Source organism: Athene cunicularia (assembly GCF_003259725.1).
Source record: "Athene cunicularia isolate RWA chromosome 4 unlocalized genomic scaffold, athCun1 chr4_part3, whole genome shotgun sequence".
In the NCBI taxonomy this organism is placed as follows: domain Eukaryota; kingdom Metazoa; phylum Chordata; class Aves; order Strigiformes; family Strigidae; genus Athene; species Athene cunicularia.
In genome coordinates, this window is record NW_020799100.1 from 9,519,219 (window position 1) to 9,525,897 (window position 6,679).

The window sequence follows — 6,679 nt, forward strand, 5'->3', positions numbered from 1 at the left end:
CCCGTCCCGTCCCGTCCCGTCCCGGCGGGAAGGCCTGGAGGGGCGGGGCCGCCATCGGCCGCGTGCCCCCGCCGCCATCGGCCGCCGCGGGATGTGCCCTCCGTTTGTCCGCCCCCGCCCCACGTGTTTGTGCTGTAGTAAAGTCCTTCCTCTCCCGCTGATCCCCCCGTGAAGGATCTGTTTTCATGCTGGTTTACTAACATCTTCCTCTACCCTTGAAGAGCTGTCTCCTACCGTGTTAGTTATTGCAAACAGCTCCTGTTTTGCTGCGTAAAGTAAGCAAGCTGACAAAAACCCTAGCGAAGTCGGTGTTAAGAAAGACGCCATGTTAAACTCTTAATAAATAGTTGGCTTTGTGTGCTTTCGGTTTATCGGTATCTCAAGGGGCCTGATCAACACAGTCAGATCACCCTCAAATATTCCACATTCCTAAGGCACTATATAAACAATAAAGTTGTCACTTGACTATCACAAGCGTTGCACGTATCTTCAAAATCAAACAGTATTAAGAAGGGGAAGCATCACACTGTCTTAAGTACTGAGCTTTGGATAAAGTTTTTTCTGTGGTCATATTTGTGTATCTTCACCACCCAATTTTAGACTTACTTTGAGTAGTTCATAACTACTCTGTAGTTTCAGCTGAAAGTTAAAGGGATGATAGTTTCCTTTCCTTGTATATTGCTTAATTTTAGAGCCTTAACGTTTCTGAGGAAGTAATGAATGTCATCTACTGAATAACAAAAAGATTTTTAGAAGGTTATCATTGATGTTGATCACATGCTGATATATTACAAATATACATTCTTTCTTTCTCACTTCCCAACAGTTAGTAGTTTATTCTACATATGTTTTCTTCCTTATTTTGTAAGACAGGGATTTTCCATCCTTCCACCTTTTTTTTTTCTCACTTGTACTTTCTCCTCTCTGTGTTCTTAAAGTACTTTGACAACTTAAACCACTTCAGTGTTGGATCAATTATTTTGTGTGTAAACTAAAATACTAATTAAGGGGCTTTCTAATTTTTCTTCCCCAATCCCTGAAAATCAAGAGCGGAGTTTGATTTCTGTGTAACTAAAAGATGTGGCTTACTAATGTTTATTGACTTGATCAATAAACAATTAGTTTATGGTCATAATTAGCATTACATATTCTGAAAAATGCTCTTTCATTTGGACTGCTTTGCTTTTTCCTTTACTGTGACCGTTGTATTTTGTTCCCTCTTTTCCTGTATTCTGCTTTGTCTTATTTTTTAACCACTTGTTCCTGGTCTACATTATGAAGGTTTTGTACTTAACTCTTTCCATGTTCTTATGTTGTCATTAGTGCAACAATTACTGTTACTGCTAAGGGGCTTTTTTAATTGATGCTTCAGTGGAAGAGGATACAGAAGCTCACACATTTTTCCATGCACTTTTTCAGATTACCTGCAGACAGAAAGGTAAATTGGATTATTTCAGATTGTGAAATAATTATTTCAGGTTCCTCTTGAAGAGCAAAGAATATGTACAAAATAGATGTGAGATTGTATGTAGTCTTTGGGTTGGATCTGTCCCATATAATAGGCCGTGTGACAAAGTACTTTTAAGTAGATGGACATATTTCTTTTGGCGCTCCAGACTTTTTTCTTGATCATGAACTCAGTTCTTATTTGGTCTAAATGATTTTTATAATTCTCATCCCATATAGAGCTCATCTTGAACAGTTTGTTTCTGTTTTATTAGAACAGTTCCATGCCAGGAACTAGGCATGTATTGTAGGGTACCGTGGTTTCAGGGGTATTAGCTGGTGAATACACTGTATGGGCTTTTTAAAAATTTCTGTCACTTTGAGTTTTACTTAAAATTGGAGTTGGAAAGAATGAGAGGAAAAAGAATAACATACACTCTCTCTCTTTTGTTCCTATCTCCCCCAAGTCCTGTTGGCCTGTCAGCTGCCTGCATATCTGAACCCTGCACAGTCACCCTACACACTCATTTAATCTTCTGCTCTCTGCAGTTTTGCTCATGTAAGACACGTACAGAAATAAAACTAGAAGTTTATTAGAATTCTGTGGAAGGTACACAAACGATAGAATTGTGATGTAAAATCTTTTCCCAGCACTTCTGGAAGATAGACTTAGTGTTTAAAAGGAAACTATTCAATCAGTATTAGTCTGCTGGCTGTGAAGTTCCAAACTTTTGTTACAAGGAATACTTTAATATTAAGAACCTAGGAGTCTTCCATGTCCAGAATTAGAAGTTTGGAATGCTGAAAAACATGATGAAAACTGGAGTAACTTACAGATAAAGTTAAAACCTCCCACTGCCTCTGTAATTGTTTATAAAATAGATTTCTCTACAACTTTTGCCCCAAAAAACTTGATTTATTTATTTTTTTTCCCCTAAAGTGGAGGAATCTTTGTCATAGTCACCTAACTGTTCCTACCAGTCAGTTCATGCATTGTACAAAACAAGTACAACAATAGAAAAAGAAGGCAGGCTCTGAATCTTTCTCACTTCAACCATCTGGTAGTCAGTGTAGTGATACTAGATTTTTTAAGTTGGCAAAATAAATTTCATTTTTTTAATGCTTCAGACTTCAACTTTCAGTATAATATTTTGGTAACTTGATCTTAACATTTTGTTAAATTTCTGAGCTTTTGAGTCACTTGAATTTCTTTGTTCTGAGTAATATTATAGGGTTGTTTGAGGCATGTTATTTAATGCCACAATAATTTAATTGCAAATAAGTCAATAGCAATCTTCCATATTCTCTGGAGGTAGAGTTGTCCTGGTTTCAGCTGAGAAAGAGCTAATTTTTTCTTCTTAGTACCTAGAATAGTGCTGTGGTTTTGATTCAGTATTGGATTTGATAAGAGAAGAATGTTGATCATACACTGATGTTCTTAGTTGCTAAGAAATCAAGGATTTTTCAACTTCCCATGTCCTGCCAGTGAGCAGGTGCACAAGAAGCTGGGAGGGAGCACAGCCAGAGCAATGGACCCAAACTGGCCAATGGAATATTCCAGTATCATACAAAGTCATGTTTAGTATGTAGATAAGGGTTGATGGGGAAGCTCGCTCTCTCTTCCAGGATTGTGCTTTCAGGATTCTCTCTCTCCTGGGATTACTAGCTCGGAATGGGCTGGGCATCGGTCAGCGCATGGTAAGCGATAGCATTGTGCTTTAATCCTTTGTATTTTTATTACTACTATTATTATATATTTTAATTTTATTTTACTTCAATTATTAAATTGTTTTTATCTCAACTTAAGGGTTTCCTTACCTTTACCCCTCCAATTCTTTCCCCCATTTCCCGGGGGGTGGTGGTGGGGGGAGTGTGAGCGAGAGGCTGTGTGGTGTTTGGCTGCTGGCTGGGTTTAAACCACCACAGCAGTGTAAGTTAGCTGGCTTTCACACAATCGTGTGGAATGGGCATAAGCACATTCTTTGACTCTTTCCTCCAAGAACACCACTTTAGGCTGGTTGGTGTCTCCTGTGCCAGATGTACCCCGGAACCAATGTGCTTGTGCTGCTTAAATTCTCTTAGAGTGGAACTTACTGTCTGCTTTAGTACAGTAGTGTCTCTGTTAGGGTTTTGTAAACTTTGTGTCAGGGTTTCTGTAGAGCTTAACTGAATGTATCTTAATTTTTTCTGAAATAATTTGGTGTGTAATACAAATCCTGCAGTAGGATGTCATTAACATTGTGGAAACTTGGAATTTCCAGTTCCGTTATAGATGGGCACTTACACCCTCTGCTTGAAGAGAGGAGAAGTTAGTGCTTTTTTTAGGGATATAACCCACCAAAAGAAAGTATAATAAATACTACTAAAATGTGGTCTGTGCATCGTAAAAACAAATGCCTGCAGTCTATGACAAAGTATGTTTTTAGATTGGATCACTAAATGTGTTTCGTATAAACAGGAAAGCCTAAGGATACTTCTGAACCTCATGAAATCACATTTTATATACTGGAGCTCACCTTCTGCCTGCAGGTGATTTGGAAATGTGAATCGGTTCATTGATAGGTCAGTGGCAAGTTGTTCCAGTGGTGACTCAGGAGGAGGAAGAAGAAATTGTAGAAATTCAGTTGCAAATATAATGGAAGGTTTTATATTGACTTAAAGATGGGAGGTAAAGTGCCCAGTTTTACTAAAGGAAGAGTTATGAAGCTTTCATAATTTGCTGTAAAACCTAGCCACTGGGCAGTTGTCATTCAAGAGGGATGATGGATTGATTGATGCTGATTTTTTTTTTCTTTGGAAAAGGAGTTAAACCTTGAAAAAAATCAAGAGCTTGTTAACACAAGTTGTTAACTTCAGTTCTATTTAGGCAGTTTATTTGTAAGTCTGAAGTTGCATGGTTGTAAAAATTTCTGTCTTGGGACCAACTGCAGGTCTTACTAGGTTCCTCTGTAGAAGCCTTGTTGGGTAAATACATCTATCGTGAAGCAAAACAACAACAAAAAAAGGCAATAAATTCACTACTGACAGTGGGGCAAACTGAGATGACTTTTATCTTGTAAAATAAAAAACCTATGTTTCAGATGGGCTACAACCCTTAAAACCTGTAGCAAACCTGATTGGGAACATCTGGGAGACTTGAAGGGACATGCTTTAGTTCTTGCGTTCATAATGAGTGATGTCTTGTTGAGAATCTGTGATAAAGTCCAGGAAGCAGAAGGCAAATGAAGCAAAAAAGAAGGCAGTTTTAGACTTAGAGGAGGGTGATGCTATTGGATGTGGAGCCCTTCTTTCCCTTTAAACAAAGCATGTTTAAGCTTTTTAAATACAACTTACGTTAGTTGGAGCTTCCTTTCCTGAATTAATATAGTGAGGTATTCGATTTGCCATGATTTTTGACTCATCAAGGTGAAAATACTGTATTTAGATTTTTCAAGTGGTTGATTTCAGTCAGTCTTTTTCAGCTTGCAGATTATTTTGCCATTGAAGTTAGACTTCTGTGTGGCTTTTGAGCCAACCTAAAAATGAGATTGTTCATTTTAGCTTGTTGTGGGTTGTTTTGATTTTTTTTTTAAGCTTCCACTAAAGAAACAGCTTAAAACCAAATAATTTTTCACCTTTTAGTGAAGCATGGTAACTTTCAGCCAAATCCTGATACAGTTGTTTGCATACCGTCTCAACAAAAAAAGTGTGTAATTTTCTTTGAGCAGAATAAAGGGTCTCTTGGTGACCTTGAACCATTGCTTTCTTATTCCCCTTGTGTGTCTGGAGAAAGATAATTCTGTTTACTTGTCTGAACCTGTTACGCTGTACTTAAGCTTCAGAGTTGCCTCATCTACATCATTGAGTGTCTTCAACTTGTACTAGGTATCACTTGATTAAGCCCCTGTGGATTTAAAGTTAGTTCTAAACAAAGTAAAAGAGAGAATCTGTGCTAATGAAGTCTTCAGCATAGAATCTCTGAGTTTGGTGAAGTGCACGATGCATATCTTTTCAGTCGGAGCTTTGGCATTCTGCTGTTTTCTGACTGTGTCGGATTTAATATGTTTAATGTGGTACAATTCTGTCTAAACACAAAAGAACTTTTCTACTGTGAAAATGGTCAAACACTGGAACAGGTCACCCAGAGAGATTGTGGAGCCTCCATCTGTGGAGGTATTTGGAACCTGACTGGACAAATTTCTGGGTGACCTCCTGTAGCTGTCTCTGCTTGTGCTGGAGGGTGCAGTGAGTGATCTCCAGAGGTCCCTTCCATCCTAAACGATTCTGTGCTTCTTGGTGTCATTTACCTGACCAACTAATTCCTGCTGCTGTATGATAGTTCAAGCTCGCGTAGCATATTGCTGCCACTGGAGTTACAGTGCCTTCTTCCCCAGCTCAGACTGTCAATCACCTCAGCTTGCAGAAGCATTCATACCAATGAACAGTGAGCTGGATTAGGAAAATTATCTACATTCAGTAGAAGAAATGGCTGCTTTTTAATATGAATCACCTTCTGTGCATATCTATCTTAATTTTTTTTTCCTAATAATTGTTTATTTTTGTCTGCTTAATACTTGTTCTGCAGTATTTCATTGCAGCTTCAGAAGTGAAAAATGATTGGGACTTGAAGCAACTGTAAAGATGAATGTAAAAAACTTGTGGCCTTGAACTATTTTAAATGTTTAAACATAGAAGAATTTTACACAAATGTTGAATTTAAGGAAGGTGAATACTTAAGAGGAAAAATTTTGCAAAAACTTATTTGTCAACATTGAGGTAGATGAAAAGCTGGAAAGCACTCCCCTTTCGCTGACTTTGAGGAACCTCTTGAAATTCAGATGAGGGACACTTACTTGGACTAAAGATTGGTAGGATCGTGTGGAAGAATGAGAAATTCACTTGTTTACAGGAAATAAGGTTTTAAAACTATTTTTTTCATGTGGTCACAGCCCCCTTTGGGCACATCCCCCTGCTCCGCCGTGGGGTCCCCCCTGGGCTGCAGGTGGGTGTCTGCGCCCCCGTGGAGCTCCCTGGGCACAGGGCACAGCTGCCTCCCCACGGGCTGCCCCACGGGCTGCAGGGGAACCTCTGCCCCGGGCCTGGAGCACCTCCTGCCCCTCCTCTGCATTCACTTGGGCTCTGCAGGGCTGTTTCACTCACATATTCTCACTCCTCTCTCCCAGTTACTGTTCCACAGCTGGTTTTTCCCTCTTAAATACTTCATCCCAGAGGTGTTACCCCCATCGCTGATGAG